This window comes from Lycium barbarum, chromosome 2 (genome assembly GCF_019175385.1).
Source record: "Lycium barbarum isolate Lr01 chromosome 2, ASM1917538v2, whole genome shotgun sequence".
Lineage (NCBI taxonomy): Eukaryota > Viridiplantae > Streptophyta > Magnoliopsida > Solanales > Solanaceae > Lycium > Lycium barbarum.
Window position 1 is genome coordinate 4,784,070 of NC_083338.1, and position 17,812 is coordinate 4,801,881.

Here is a 17,812-nt window from a genome sequence, read left to right on the forward strand (position 1 = left end):
ATTTAAAAGAATGCTAAATGAGTAAAATTATGAAAATTAATAGAGTATGACTTTACTGAGTAACATATGTGTTTTTGAATATATTAGTCTTTATGCATCTTTTAATATCATTAAATTTCAGTATGTCGGATTTATATAAAAGTAAATGAACTAATACTGTTTATATTATTATGGACTCAATTTTGATTCTAAAAAGAAAAAAGAGGGTTTAAGCAAAAAAAAAAAAAAAGAAAGAAAGAAAGAGGGTAACTATATAATACTATAAGTTATATATTTGTACTATTATAAAAGCACGAAATTTCAAAAACAGTATTAATCTACTCTTTGTTATCGTTTAGAAGAACAGATTTTTCATAGGCAAAGTTGTTATTTTAAAAGCAAATACGATTGCTTCTTCCTACATGAACTTGTCACTTTCGAAGAAGGAATTGGATTGTGTTCTGAGTACGAAAATTCCTAGGCTTGTGTAAATAATAAAAAATATTTCTGAAATTCCAGATTTAAATAAAAGAAGAAAATATTTTTGCAAGAAGAAGTCGAATAATCTCCAATTCTTAAATCCTAAAATAATTAAAGGAGGAAATACTTTCTCAAAGCTAGGTCTTACACAAATCCTTTAAAGTCCATCCTAGATGCTCAAAGCTAGAAATTACACATCTTAGCTTTGCTCATGATTTGCTTCCTTTTTCTAAAGGGGACCTTGCCTCTGTGACTGCATTACACAAATTATTCCTGCTGTTCTCTCAGGCCTCAGGGTTGCAAGTCAATCTGAACAAAAGTTCAGTGTACTTAGGAGTCACACAAGGTGAGAGGGACAAAATCCAAATACACATGGAGAGTTTCCTTTCAAGTATTTAGGTATCCTTTAGCTACTAAAAAGCTTACTTAAGTACAATATCAACCATTGACCGAGAAGATTGTTAAGAGAGTGTCATCTTGGATTGCTAATGGTGCAATTGGTTCAAAGTGTCCTTTTTGGCATTAATCTTGCCTGTTAAGGTGATCAAAGGCTGTTGAAGCCTACTGTAGGAGCTATGTATAGTCTGGAGTTAACACAATTACTAAAAGAGCTCTAGTGACAAGGAATAAAGTTTTGTCCTAATGCATTTGGGGGCCTTAACCTCATAAACCTGCAACTATGGAATCACGCTGTTATAGCCATGCTATGTTGGGACCTGACTAGTAAGCAAGAAAGGCTTTGGATCAAATGGATCCATGCCTACTACATCAAACACCAAGACATGACCACTGTAACTATACCTGGCCAAACATGTTGGATGGTGAGACAACTGATTGGGGCATGGTGGTCGGAGGATTCTGAAGCAAGTGATATTTGTTCCACAACTTTGCAAAAACATGATTAGAAGCATTTACTTGCAACTTTTAGTTGATCTGGAGAGAGTGAATTGGAAATATTGATGTTTCAAAATGCTGCTAGACCAAAGTTTGTCTTCACTTTATGGTTGTGTCTACATAGGAGATTATTGACTGCTAACAGATTCATTCACTGAGTGTAGAACCACTATGTGCGATGTGCAAAAACTACGATGAAGATATGGAGCATTTGTTTAACAAGTGTTCTTATGCCCAACAATTGTGGAGGAGGTTACTGGTTTGGTTACAAAAGCCTGCATATGCTTCACACTCATGGATGCACCATCTTGAATGGATGATCAAATGTGAGAAATCTCAACATGCTAGAATCTTTAGAATGGTATGTGTTGAAACAACAAATTCAATATGGACTGAAAGGAATATGAGGACCTTTGAAAAGAGAAGTAGAGGAGTCTTGTTCGAGAAATAGCCTACACCTGCAATGTTCGAGCAACGGCATTAGAAACCTTGTCCAGATTTTCCAGTTTTCATTCTTTTGTGCAGCTTTTTTTATAGCAATTGGCTGTTTGTAGAACTTCTCCATTACCAACACCACAATCCACTCCTCTGGCTGAGATTGTTCCTTTGGCAACTAGACCAATTGCATGAAGTGGCATTCAAATTCAATGTTTTTTAGTGTTTGGTTTTCCGTTTTTGGGCTCGATTAGTCCAAATTTAGGGGCGAAATAGCGTTTATTAGTCACTTTTTGATTCTATTATTGAAACATAGTTACTATAATTGAGTTTCAAGTTCACATGTGAAACTCTAGGACATTATCATGGAGTTTCACCTGTGGAATTTGAAACTCCATAGCAGTGACTATTTATCAATTACAAGGGCTGAAAAGCGGCTATCTGTTAATTATTTTATCCGAATTTGCACGGGAAAGTACTGTTTTGGAGGTAAAGCGCCCTCCACAAAGAAGATTTCATTGTGAGGGCTCGAATATGAGACTTTTGATAAATTTTTTCTTATTTTATGTATATTGTATATTAATTATCTCCTTTATTCTTCTAAATTCACATGTAATATGTCATCGAAAGAAAAAGTTGTCTTCTACGTCCAACTTTTTTTTTTTGGGATTCTTTATGTCATCTGCCTCATCTTTCCCTATGATCTCATGAAGCTAGAGTAAGGATCGGAAAAGACATTGATAAATGTTTAGGAAGATGTTTATTTGATGTCTCCAAGTAATTTTGAGGCTATACTGCTATGCAAGAACAATTACCTTTTTCACTTTTTTTTTTCCTTTTTTCTTTTAGGGCGTGCAATTTTGTTCATTTATAAAATCAATTTCAACTCTAAAGATATTTTTGAGCACCTAATATTTACCATCTACTATTAGCTACTTCAATTGGACTCTAAAGCTATAATCAAGGGTGAAAAGTCACTCCACATAAGACGTGTAAGAGAAAAGATTTTAACAAAAAATCTGTAGTTGAAAGGATGACGGTGAAAGGTTATTATTCACAACTCATGCAATGCTTACAATTCCTCTATAGGGGGGAAATTGTTAATTTCTGTAACTTAATTTCGCCCAAAAAAAAAAGGTGGGGGGGGGGGGGGGGGGGGGGGGGAAGCAACGATATCCTTTTAGTCAAAGGCGAACTATGTATAATTGGGGTGTTCAATTGAATCCCTTCATCAAAAATTATGTAGTTAATAGCGCAAAAAATGAAAACTTCCCATTATATATAAAGTATAAATTGTTGCTTCAATCTGTGACATTTTAGTATTATTATTTTAAATCTCCGACATAAATTTTTTATTCCACCGTTACTATTGATAAACTTATCCATTCCTTTGGTAGCTAGGTTGTAATAGAATTTTTTGACGATATTTTCAGAATTCCTCTTTGAAACACCCTCCGTGGTTCTCCTAATATTCAGCCATAGATAAAGTCAAATCAGTAGAGGGCAATTGCTTTATTCTCGATGATGAACCAAATTGCCCTTCACAAAATCTACTTTTTCTTCAATGTTCGAAATCAAATTTAGTGATCACACTTTTAATCCCTTTCTTCTTTTCTTTTTGCCCTTCCACAGAAAAATTATATAATATAATTTGTATCTATATATGTAATTTAGATTTTTGGTGAATAGTGTTCAACTGATCATGTTTAATGCATCTTTATATTTCTCCTTTTGTTTACCGTGTAGTTCAACTGTACTTTTTTTTTCTTCTTGCAAACAAGAAGGGGGAAAATAGGATATTTGAATCCTTATTCTTCAGCTTTCCTCTTGTCTGCTTTCTTGCTCTAGCCAATGCCTAATAAAACAGTTAAGAAATTTGTATGGATACCCAGAACATTGGCTACCACCGCCTCCAACAAATGATTGATGTCGAAAAGATTTCAACAAACAATTTATAGTAGAAAGCTTGACAAGGAAAGGTATCACATATGTATGCATACAGTTCCTCAATAGGGAAAAAAATAACAAAAATAAAATTGTTAAATTCCATAACCTAATTTCTCCGGAAATAAGAAAAAGGAAGAAGCAATATTCTCGTAGACAACTGCGGAACTATGTAGAGTTGAAGGTTTCAATTAAATTTCCTGAAAAATTATACAGGATAAATAAAGCAAAAACAAACTCTTTCTATTCTATAGTACGTACTAATTGTCGATTTCAAACTATGACGTTCTAGTATTATATTATTTTAAAATCTCCGACATAAATTTCTGGTTCCGCTACTGTCGACAAACTTAGCCATTCCTTTGGAAGTTTATCATGGAACTTTTTCATGATAGTATCAGAATTCCTCTTTGAAACCCCTTTACTTCTTTCTAAGCCTTGAGCGAAAATTTCGTATTCAGATATAGATAGACTCAAATCAGTAGAAGGCAATTGCTTTATTCTAGACGATGAAGCAAATTCGCCTTCAGGAAATTCACTTCTTCTTTGTTCTTCTTCGATGTTCGAAATCAAATTCATAGTCTCACATTCATGCTCTTTCTTCTTTTCTTTTTTCCCTTTCGCGGCGAATTTACTCAGCCATTTTCGCTTTGGCGAGACAAAATCAATATCTCTATTCAAAATTACAGCTTCTTCTTTATCTGTTAAATAAGTAGCGGGCAATTGCTTTGTTGTTCTCTGGACCCCACTTGTGGACTTACACTGAGTATGTTGTTGTTGGTGTTTTGTTCTAGACAAGGAAGCAACTTCGTCTTCAATGTTCGAAATCAAATTAAGTGTCTCACCTTCATGCTTTTTCTTCTTTTCCTTTTGCTCTTTTACGGAGAAACTACACGTTGATTTTCGTTTTCGCGAGACTGATTTGCAATCTTTGTTCAACATAACAGCTTCTTCTTCTTCTTCTTCTTCGTCGTCGTCTGTTAAATCGATGAAGTGATTTTCTGATGAGAGTGGAAATAAGGACAATGTGTATGAAGGTGGTGATGATTGTTCATGCGCCATGTTTGTTGTAGTAACTAGTAGTAGTAGTAATTTTCGGAGGGAAAAAAAACAGTGTAATGAGATTTGAGAATAATTCTCTAAGACTCCTTTTTATAGAGCTTAATTATGGTTTCTCTTTCCTATTTTGCATTGGAGAAGGAGATTAGCATTTAGTTTTCGAATAAACAGAATTTAGCTTCCTATTCCGAATGAAATTTGGAATGGACGAAACATTAAACGAAAAGGAAAGCAAGAAAACGTGTTAAAACATTAAAAAGGAAGCTAAATGAGATATTTTTTGTTATGTTGAAACCTAACTGTAAAAATAGAAATTTCATAAGCTATATGGCTTAAGTTTGGTAGGAGAAAAAACTTTATTTTCTTGAGTGTGTTTTTTCAAATTAGCCAAAAAAATCAAATTTGTGACCTTTATTTGCTAAAAGGCTATGCATTAGTTCACGTCCTGTCACATATGTTTAATAGTGACGTCGTTAACTTCAAGAAAATATATACAATTTTTAATAATATCTCTAAGAAGGTGATACTGTATATCCTCCTCTTTGATAAAATTTGATAGTAATTAGAGCATATTTCTACTTCTAGTTCTTTATATCTCATTTCTTTGGCTAATTTCAACCCTTGTTTGATAACAGAATTTGAGCTGCCTATTCCAGATTGGAATTGGAGAATAACAACATTTAGCTTCCCGTTCCGAATGAAATTTGGAAAGGAAGAAACATGTTAAACAAAAAGGAAAGAAAAAAAACGTGCAAATAGTTTTAAAAGGATGCTAAATGAGGATTAATTTTTGATACACTGAAAAAACCTAACTAAAACAAAACTCAATAGCTTCATGAGCTACATGGCTTAAGCTTGACTTGGAAAAATCTATTTTCTGGAATGTTTTTCTTCAGAGTAACAAATCTTTTTCATGTTTGTGACCTTCATTTGTCGAAAACCTACGTATCTACGGATTAGTTGGCGTCCCGTCAAATATGTTGAATAGTTGCCTTGTTAACTTCAAGCATTTATGATCTTTAATGACATCGTAAGATGGTGGTAATGTATATCCTCCCTTTTGATAAATTTGACATCAAGTAGATAGTATGTTTCTATTTCTAGTTTTTTATACCCATTCGTTTTGCTAATTTCAATCCTTGTATATGATAACTCATGGTGGCTTAAAATAGGCTTATCTTAACTGAGTATCCCATCAGCCACGGGAATCTTAGGAGCACACCCTTCGTCTACTATTTGTCAAATTTGTGGGTATCCTGGTCATTCTGCATTACCATGTAATAACCGTTTCAATCACGCCTTTGTTGCTAATGATCTTCCTAAGTCTTTTGCTACTATGTCTGTTGGTGAAACGAATGACGCTATTTGGTACTTCGACTCCGCTGCGTCCGCTCATATGACCCCTTGTGAAGGTAAATTTTTACAAAAATCCCCTTATACTGGCTTTGATCGTGTGTTGGTTGGGAATGGTACTTTGCTTAATATTAAAAATATTGGATATTCTCAGTTACCCTCTACATCCCGCCCATTACACTTGCACTCAATGTTTCATGTTCCTCAACTTCGTCATAATTTAATTTCTGTTAAGAAGTTATGTAAGGATAACAATTGTTCTATTAATTTTGATGATTCTTCTATTTCTATTAAGGACAAAGCCTCGGGTCAAACTCTCCTGCAAGCCTCCAGTAAGGGTGATGTTTATCCGCTAGCATCTTCATCAGTCTCTTCTCATCCTCAAGCGTTTGTTGCTCAACGTCAACCTAGAGATATTTGGCATCGTAGATTAGGTCATAGTGGAGCTCATACTTTAGATCGTCTTAGGAAAAATAATAGCATTAGTTTGCTTAACTCTTTCAGTAGTGATTGTATCCCTTGTCGTTTAGGAAAATCTCAATATTTACCATTTAATTTAGTAGATCACTGTAGTTCTTTTCCTTTAGACATTATTCACTCAGATGTTTGGCAATCACCGATTTTATCGAACTTGGGGTTCAAATATTATGTTATTTTTGTTGATGATTTTTCTCGATTTACATGGTTGTACCCTATGAAAAATAAGTCAGAAGTGTTTTCACATTTTTGTGCCTTTCAAAAACTAGCAGAGAACATGTTTGACACTAAAATAAAGACTTTTCAAAGTGATGGCGGTGGTGAATTTGATAACACATCTATGCTCTCACATTTTTCTACAACGGGTATTTTTTTTCGTAAATCGTGTCCGGACACTCCTCAACAAAATGGGGTTGCTGAACAGAAGCACCGACACATTATTGAAATGGCCCGTACTGTTCTCGCAGAGGCTAATTTACCATCACAATTTTGGGTTGATGCTGCTTATTATGATGTTTATAAAATTAATAGATTGCCATCATCTATTTTGCAAGGACTTTCTCCCTTTGAAAAACTTTTTCATAGACCGGCGGACTATAATTTTCTTAGAGTTTTTGGTTGTGAATGCTTTCCTAACCTTTCTACTCGAGTGTCTCACAAGCCCACACCTCGTTCGGTCCATTGTATTTTTCTTGGTTATGCATCTAACCCTAAAGGATATCGCTGCCTAGATCCCAAATCAGGACGTGTATATGTCAGTCGACATGTTATTTTTCATGAATCTGTATTTTCGTATGCTACATTATCTTGTTCTTCAGATGTGTCTTCCTCATCCATCTCTCCAAATCCGCTTGTGGTTACATCACCCTTATTTACTCCACCACCACTCGTACCTGTGACTCCCTCTAACCTCCCTTCCTCTAATTCTCCTCCATCTGCTTCTTGTTCTACCTCAGTTCTGGAGCCACCTATAGATCCATCCAGTGGATCACCCTCTGATGATATTTCCACGTCCTTATCCGCCCCGTTGCCTACTACCACTTCTTCCGCTTCCGCATCTACCATTACATCTCATCCAATGCAAACTCGTGCTAAATCTGGAATTTCTAAGCCTAAGAAAATATTTTCATTAAGTGCCTCTCTTCATGATAGTGAGCCGTCTTGTTTCTCTCAGGCTGTGAAAAATCCTAAATGGCAACAAGCTATGGCAGATGAATTTAATGCTCTTTTGGCTAATAAAACTTGGGTGCTTGTTCCTTTTCAATCACACATGAATTTGGTTGGTTGTAAGTGGGTTTATCGTATTAAATATAATTCGGATGGGTCTATTGAGCGGTACAAAGCTCGTCTGGTAGCACAAGGTTTTCACCAACAACCTGGTATTGATTACCATGAGACATTCAATCCTGTTGTTCGACCTACTACTATTTGTATTGTACTTTCTTTAGCAGTTTCTTATTCTTGGCCTGTTCGTCAATTAGATGTCAAAAATGCTTTTTTACATGGTATTCTTAATGAGGAAGTCTTTATGAAACAACCTCCGGGTTTCATTCATCCTGACTTTCCTCATCATGTTTGTAAATTGACCAAAGCCATTTATGGCTTAAAACAGGCTCCACGTGCATGGTTTCATCGCTTAGTACATTTCTTCTTTCTCAAGCTTTTATTTGTAGCAAATCTGATACTTCTATGTTTGTTCGTCGTTCTTCATCAGGTATTCTTGTCCTATTGCTTTATGTTGATGATATTATTCTAACTGGTAGTCATTCAACTCTCCTTGATCAGTTCATTAGTCTTCTTTCCCGTCAATTTGCCATGAAATACTTAGGTGAGCTTCATTATTTTCTTGGTGTCCAAGTTGTTCGCTCGTCTGATGGTCTTCATTTATCTCAACGGAAGTATATTTCAGACCTGCTCCTTAAGTTTCATATGCATACTTGTAAGCCAGTTGTTACTCCTCTAGCTTCTCACACTACTATTTCCCTTATGGATGGTGAGTTACTTTCAGATCCTAGTGAATATAGGAGCATGGTTGGTGCACTTCAATATTTGACTTTGACCCGTCCTGATATTGCCTATGCTGTGAATCTTGTTTCTCAGTTTATGCATGCGCCTCATACTACTCATTTGCATTGTGTGAAGCGTATTTTAGGTATTTACAGGGTACTCTTGCACATGGATTGTTCTTGCGTGCTTCTTCATCTAATTCATTGGTAGTTGCTTATTCTGATGCTGATTGGGCTGGATGTCCCGATAGTAGGCGTTCCACGACGGGCTTTGCCGTGTTCTTGGGTTCCAATCTTATCTCTTGGCGTGCGAAGAAACAACCCACAGTTTCAAGATCATCTACAGAGGCTGAATATAGAGCTATTGCCTCTACTGTAGCTGAAACTTCATGGATTCGTCATGTTCTTTGTGAGCTTGGTCTTTATCTTAGTGAGCCGATTCGAGTATTGTGTGACAATTTCAGTTCAACATACATGTCTCGTAACCCAGTATTCCATGATCGTTCTAAGCATATTGATATTGACTATCATTATGTCCGTGATAAAGTTGCTCAAGGGGATCTTGTTGTCCAATATGTGCCTTCTCACTTACAACTTGCTGATATTTTTACGAAGGGCTTATCCTCATCCCGTTTTTGTTTTTTGCGTGACAATCTGTCCGTTATTTCAACACGTCCAGATTGAGGGGGCATATTAGGACTCATTGTCCGTGTAGATTTAGGACTCATAGTCCATGTATTTGTATTGTACTAGGTTAGCTATTTCCCTTACCAATATCCCTTTGTATTCATATATATATATATATGAAGGCAGATGCACAGCGGCTTATAAAGCCTAATACTAATTCTCCATTACAGGAACAATGTCATAGAATTTTTTGAGGGTAGTATCAGAATTCCTCTTTGAAAACCCTGCTTCTTGATTCTCTGAATATTCAGCAATAGATAGAGTCAAATCAGTACAAGGCAATTGCTCTTTTTGCTTTGGCGAGACCAAATCAAAATCTCTGTTCAAGATCACAGCTTCTTCTTCTTGCTTCATGTTTGTTACGTAGTAATTTGAGAAACAGTGTGTAATGGGAAGAATTCTTTCGAGGCCCCTATTTTGTAGAGATTAATTATGGTTTTTTGTTTCCTATTTTGAATAGAAGGAGAATAGCATTTACATTTAGCTTCCTATTCCATATCAAAGTTGGATTTTAAAGGAGGAAATTCATTAATAAAAGAGAAAAGAAATCAAAAGGAAACGTATTTAAAAGGGATGCTACGATAAAATCAATGTTGTACATATTTGTTTGTTGTTTTATACCAATCGAATAGATGCATGCCATCTATTTATAAACGCTTATATTACTTAATCATGATTAGTCAAGGCTTATTTTTGCTATATTAAGTCATTTATTTTGATATTATTATTCATGATTGTAAAAGCACTCATGTGTGACTTTACTTCTATTTTTTTGTCTTTTTTCAAAAGATCAGCGAACCAGTGTGCCCATTTGTTAGCTCGAGCTTGGAGTTCTATGTTTGATGCTAAGGAGTGGATACTAGATCCCCCACCTTTGATTCATGCTGTAATCAACTTTGATTTGATTAATAAATGATCAGAATGCCTTTTTCAAAAAAAAAAAAAATCATAATAAATTGAGTTGGTTTAATACAAATATCAGGTGTTTAATAAATATTTTCCATGATTATTTGTCTTAATCCTAAATAAGTTGGAATCGATTACATGAATCATTGGAATATATTTCTCCATTTAAATTTAACTCATGTCATCTTTGTACCAAATTTAAAAGAATGCTAAATGAGTAAAATTATGAAAATTAATAGAGTATGACTTTACTGAGTAACATATGTGTTTTTGAATATATTAGTCTTTATGCATCTTTTAATATCATTAAATTTCAGTATGTCGGATTTATATAAAAGTAAATGAACTAATACTGTTTATATTATTATGGACTCAATTTTGATTCTAAAAAGAAAAAAGAGGGTTTAAGCAAAAAAAAAAAAAAAGAAAGAAAGAAAGAGGGTAACTATATAATACTATAAGTTATATATTTGTACTATTATAAAAGCACGAAATTTCAAAAACAGTATTAATCTACTCTTTGTTATCGTTTAGAAGAACAGATTTTTCATAGGCAAAGTTGTTATTTTAAAAGCAAATACGATTGCTTCTTCCTACATGAACTTGTCACTTTCGAAGAAGGAATTGGATTGTGTTCTGAGTACGAAAATTCCTAGGCTTGTGTAAATAATAAAAAATATTTCTGAAATTCCAGATTTAAATAAAAGAAGAAAATATTTTTGCAAGAAGAAGTCGAATAATCTCCAATTCTTAAATCCTAAAATAATTAAAGGAGGAAATACTTTCTCAAAGCTAGGTCTTACACAAATCCTTTAAAGTCCATCCTAGATGCTCAAAGCTAGAAATTACACATCTTAGCTTTGCTCATGATTTGCTTCCTTTTTCTAAAGGGGACCTTGCCTCTGTGACTGCATTACACAAATTATTCCTGCTGTTCTCTCAGGCCTCAGGGTTGCAAGTCAATCTGAACAAAAGTTCAGTGTACTTAGGAGTCACACAAGGTGAGAGGGACAAAATCCAAATACACATGGAGAGTTTCCTTTCAAGTATTTAGGTATCCTTTAGCTACTAAAAAGCTTACTTAAGTACAATATCAACCATTGACCGAGAAGATTGTTAAGAGAGTGTCATCTTGGATTGCTAATGGTGCAATTGGTTCAAAGTGTCCTTTTTGGCATTAATCTTGCCTGTTAAGGTGATCAAAGGCTGTTGAAGCCTACTGTAGGAGCTATGTATAGTCTGGAGTTAACACAATTACTAAAAGAGCTCTAGTGACAAGGAATAAAGTTTTGTCCTAATGCATTTGGGGGCCTTAACCTCATAAACCTGCAACTATGGAATCACGCTGTTATAGCCATGCTATGTTGGGACCTGACTAGTAAGCAAGAAAGGCTTTGGATCAAATGGATCCATGCCTACTACATCAAACACCAAGACATGACCACTGTAACTATACCTGGCCAAACATGTTGGATGGTGAGACAACTGATTGGGGCATGGTGGTCGGAGGATTCTGAAGCAAGTGATATTTGTTCCACAACTTTGCAAAAACATGATTAGAAGCATTTACTTGCAACTTTTAGTTGATCTGGAGAGAGTGAATTGGAAATATTGATGTTTCAAAATGCTGCTAGACCAAAGTTTGTCTTCACTTTATGGTTGTGTCTACATAGGAGATTATTGACTGCTAACAGATTCATTCACTGAGTGTAGAACCACTATGTGCGATGTGCAAAAACTACGATGAAGATATGGAGCATTTGTTTAACAAGTGTTCTTATGCCCAACAATTGTGGAGGAGGTTACTGGTTTGGTTACAAAAGCCTGCATATGCTTCACACTCATGGATGCACCATCTTGAATGGATGATCAAATGTGAGAAATCTCAACATGCTAGAATCTTTAGAATGGTATGTGTTGAAACAACAAATTCAATATGGACTGAAAGGAATATGAGGACCTTTGAAAAGAGAAGTAGAGGAGTCTTGTTCGAGAAATAGCCTACACCTGCAATGTTCGAGCAACGGCATTAGAAACCTTGTCCAGATTTTCCAGTTTTCATTCTTTTGTGCAGCTTTTTTTATAGCAATTGGCTGTTTGTAGAACTTCTCCATTACCAACACCACAATCCACTCCTCTGGCTGAGATTGTTCCTTTGGCAACTAGACCAATTGCATGAAGTGGCATTCAAATTCAATGTTTTTTAGTGTTTGGTTTTCCGTTTTTGGGCTCGATTAGTCCAAATTTAGGGGCGAAATAGCGTTTATTAGTCACTTTTTGATTCTATTATTGAAACATAGTTACTATAATTGAGTTTCAAGTTCACATGTGAAACTCTAGGACATTATCATGGAGTTTCACCTGTGGAATTTGAAACTCCATAGCAGTGACTATTTATCAATTACAAGGGCTGAAAAGCGGCTATCTGTTAATTATTTTATCCGAATTTGCACGGGAAAGTACTGTTTTGGAGGTAAAGCGCCCTCCACAAAGAAGATTTCATTGTGAGGGCTCGAATATGAGACTTTTGATAAATTTTTTCTTATTTTATGTATATTGTATATTAATTATCTCCTTTATTCTTCTAAATTCACATGTAATATGTCATCGAAAGAAAAAGTTGTCTTCTACGTCCAACTTTTTTTTTTTGGGATTCTTTATGTCATCTGCCTCATCTTTCCCTATGATCTCATGAAGCTAGAGTAAGGATCGGAAAAGACATTGATAAATGTTTAGGAAGATGTTTATTTGATGTCTCCAAGTAATTTTGAGGCTATACTGCTATGCAAGAACAATTACCTTTTTCACTTTTTTTTTTCCTTTTTTCTTTTAGGGCGTGCAATTTTGTTCATTTATAAAATCAATTTCAACTCTAAAGATATTTTTGAGCACCTAATATTTACCATCTACTATTAGCTACTTCAATTGGACTCTAAAGCTATAATCAAGGGTGAAAAGTCACTCCACATAAGACGTGTAAGAGAAAAGATTTTAACAAAAAATCTGTAGTTGAAAGGATGACGGTGAAAGGTTATTATTCACAACTCATGCAATGCTTACAATTCCTCTATAGGGGGGAAATTGTTAATTTCTGTAACTTAATTTCGCCCAAAAAAAAAAGGTGGGGGGGGGGGGGGGGGGGGGGGAAGCAACGATATCCTTTTAGTCAAAGGCGAACTATGTATAATTGGGGTGTTCAATTGAATCCCTTCATCAAAAATTATGTAGTTAATAGCGCAAAAAATGAAAACTTCCCATTATATATAAAGTATAAATTGTTGCTTCAATCTGTGACATTTTAGTATTATTATTTTAAATCTCCGACATAAATTTTTTATTCCACCGTTACTATTGATAAACTTATCCATTCCTTTGGTAGCTAGGTTGTAATAGAATTTTTTGACGATATTTTCAGAATTCCTCTTTGAAACACCCTCCGTGGTTCTCCTAATATTCAGCCATAGATAAAGTCAAATCAGTAGAGGGCAATTGCTTTATTCTCGATGATGAACCAAATTGCCCTTCACAAAATCTACTTTTTCTTCAATGTTCGAAATCAAATTTAGTGATCACACTTTTAATCCCTTTCTTCTTTTCTTTTTGCCCTTCCACAGAAAAATTATATAATATAATTTGTATCTATATATGTAATTTAGATTTTTGGTGAATAGTGTTCAACTGATCATGTTTAATGCATCTTTATATTTCTCCTTTTGTTTACCGTGTAGTTCAACTGTACTTTTTTTTTCTTCTTGCAAACAAGAAGGGGGAAAATAGGATATTTGAATCCTTATTCTTCAGCTTTCCTCTTGTCTGCTTTCTTGCTCTAGCCAATGCCTAATAAAACAGTTAAGAAATTTGTATGGATACCCAGAACATTGGCTACCACCGCCTCCAACAAATGATTGATGTCGAAAAGATTTCAACAAACAATTTATAGTAGAAAGCTTGACAAGGAAAGGTATCACATATGTATGCATACAGTTCCTCAATAGGGAAAAAAATAACAAAAATAAAATTGTTAAATTCCATAACCTAATTTCTCCGGAAATAAGAAAAAGGAAGAAGCAATATTCTCGTAGACAACTGCGGAACTATGTAGAGTTGAAGGTTTCAATTAAATTTCCTGAAAAATTATACAGGATAAATAAAGCAAAAACAAACTCTTTCTATTCTATAGTACGTACTAATTGTCGATTTCAAACTATGACGTTCTAGTATTATATTATTTTAAAATCTCCGACATAAATTTCTGGTTCCGCTACTGTCGACAAACTTAGCCATTCCTTTGGAAGTTTATCATGGAACTTTTTCATGATAGTATCAGAATTCCTCTTTGAAACCCCTTTACTTCTTTCTAAGCCTTGAGCGAAAATTTCGTATTCAGATATAGATAGACTCAAATCAGTAGAAGGCAATTGCTTTATTCTAGACGATGAAGCAAATTCGCCTTCAGGAAATTCACTTCTTCTTTGTTCTTCTTCGATGTTCGAAATCAAATTCATAGTCTCACATTCATGCTCTTTCTTCTTTTCTTTTTTCCCTTTCGCGGCGAATTTACTCAGCCATTTTCGCTTTGGCGAGACAAAATCAATATCTCTATTCAAAATTACAGCTTCTTCTTTATCTGTTAAATAAGTAGCGGGCAATTGCTTTGTTGTTCTCTGGACCCCACTTGTGGACTTACACTGAGTATGTTGTTGTTGGTGTTTTGTTCTAGACAAGGAAGCAACTTCGTCTTCAATGTTCGAAATCAAATTAAGTGTCTCACCTTCATGCTTTTTCTTCTTTTCCTTTTGCTCTTTTACGGAGAAACTACACGTTGATTTTCGTTTTCGCGAGACTGATTTGCAATCTTTGTTCAACATAACAGCTTCTTCTTCTTCTTCTTCTTCGTCGTCGTCTGTTAAATCGATGAAGTGATTTTCTGATGAGAGTGGAAATAAGGACAATGTGTATGAAGGTGGTGATGATTGTTCATGCGCCATGTTTGTTGTAGTAACTAGTAGTAGTAGTAATTTTCGGAGGGAAAAAAAACAGTGTAATGAGATTTGAGAATAATTCTCTAAGACTCCTTTTTATAGAGCTTAATTATGGTTTCTCTTTCCTATTTTGCATTGGAGAAGGAGATTAGCATTTAGTTTTCGAATAAACAGAATTTAGCTTCCTATTCCGAATGAAATTTGGAATGGACGAAACATTAAACGAAAAGGAAAGCAAGAAAACGTGTTAAAACATTAAAAAGGAAGCTAAATGAGATATTTTTTGTTATGTTGAAACCTAACTGTAAAAATAGAAATTTCATAAGCTATATGGCTTAAGTTTGGTAGGAGAAAAAACTTTATTTTCTTGAGTGTGTTTTTTCAAATTAGCCAAAAAAATCAAATTTGTGACCTTTATTTGCTAAAAGGCTATGCATTAGTTCACGTCCTGTCACATATGTTTAATAGTGACGTCGTTAACTTCAAGAAAATATATACAATTTTTAATAATATCTCTAAGAAGGTGATACTGTATATCCTCCTCTTTGATAAAATTTGATAGTAATTAGAGCATATTTCTACTTCTAGTTCTTTATATCTCATTTCTTTGGCTAATTTCAACCCTTGTTTGATAACAGAATTTGAGCTGCCTATTCCAGATTGGAATTGGAGAATAACAACATTTAGCTTCCCGTTCCGAATGAAATTTGGAAAGGAAGAAACATGTTAAACAAAAAGGAAAGAAAAAAAACGTGCAAATAGTTTTAAAAGGATGCTAAATGAGGATTAATTTTTGATACACTGAAAAAACCTAACTAAAACAAAACTCAATAGCTTCATGAGCTACATGGCTTAAGCTTGACTTGGAAAAATCTATTTTCTGGAATGTTTTTCTTCAGAGTAACAAATCTTTTTCATGTTTGTGACCTTCATTTGTCGAAAACCTACGTATCTACGGATTAGTTGGCGTCCCGTCAAATATGTTGAATAGTTGCCTTGTTAACTTCAAGCATTTATGATCTTTAATGACATCGTAAGATGGTGGTAATGTATATCCTCCCTTTTGATAAATTTGACATCAAGTAGATAGTATGTTTCTATTTCTAGTTTTTTATACCCATTCGTTTTGCTAATTTCAATCCTTGTATATGATAACTCATGGTGGCTTAAAATAGGCTTATCTTAACTGAGTATCCCATCAGCCACGTTCTTTGGACAGTTCTTAAGATCCCTCAAAAAGCAACATTTTTAGTTTGATTCTTGACATTTCTTAAAATTCATCAATATTCAATTTAAATTTTTCTGCACCGGGGTAGATTAAAGCTATTAGTTTGACTTATTGAAAATTCTGGCACGCAAATACTTGAACAATTTCCCTAGAAGAATCACTAATTTGTTTGCAATATAAGGTCAATAGGTAAATATTTGTTTCAATCAAAATTTGATTTCACTCTTTTCATATATGTCACACAATTAAAGATATAAGTCTAGTATAGCGAAGAGTTGCTCGATATTATTTATAGTCAAGTCATTCAAGCAGGGATTGAAAGTTATTTAGATGTGTATCCGATAAAAATTTCGACGAAACAGTATCCCATGACACTTGGATATATAGAAGTGCTTCCGCCTAGTGGCAGAGCTAGGTAGGCTCCAGGGGGTTCGAACTCCCTAGGCGAAAAATTACACTGTATATATAGAGTTAAAATTATTTTTTAAAGTATATATAGTAGCCATTTGGACCCCCTTAGCTTCTTCGTATATTTACTTCTTCATATTTTTGAACCCCTAGATGAAAATCCTGACTCCGTCACTGCTTCCGCCCCATGCAATAAGAGTCAGATGGAACACGCTATGCATCATAGAATTGATAATGAATTGAGCATGTTGATGACCAATTTCTCCTTATATAAATATCAAATCTTGTATGATGTGAATACAATACACCACACAATCAACCGATCAATTCATTTTTATTTTTTTTAAATCCTTTATCTTTCAGTCACTATATTAGTCCAAATTTTCAACTGGAACATAAACATTACATTATTTATGTAAATTTTATATTAGAAATAAAACAATCCCATATATTAATTTTATAATAGTTATTTTAGTAACGACAGGGTTTTATATTGCTAAGAAATTACTGAAGTTACGAAATTGTCCTTTCACACCCATCCAAAAAAGATAAATTATTCTTTCTTATTATTGGAGCAACATCCAGATAATCCATAATTGTAAATTTCATACGTTGCCCACCTAACAGGCCTTCATGTCGGTTCTCTCCTTCCTAAGTAGCAGTCAATATGTGACGTTGGAACAAAAATTTGTTTTATATCAAATGACACTAATTATTTATCATTAGAAGTTAGGGTTATGGATAAGATTAAGACTTTAGAAGGTCTAGCATTCGAGCCCTAAATATAAAAAAGAAACTCAAATAGAAAATATTTTCTCTTGAATCTAGAAAAAAATTCTAATAGGAAAAGCTTTTTCTTTTAATGAGCCTTCCATAACTTGAATCTGAATTAATCGAGATTTCAATCTGAGTATCAAATACTCGATGGAAAAAAAAAAAAAGCATACTAATTCACAATAGTTAAATGATAAATA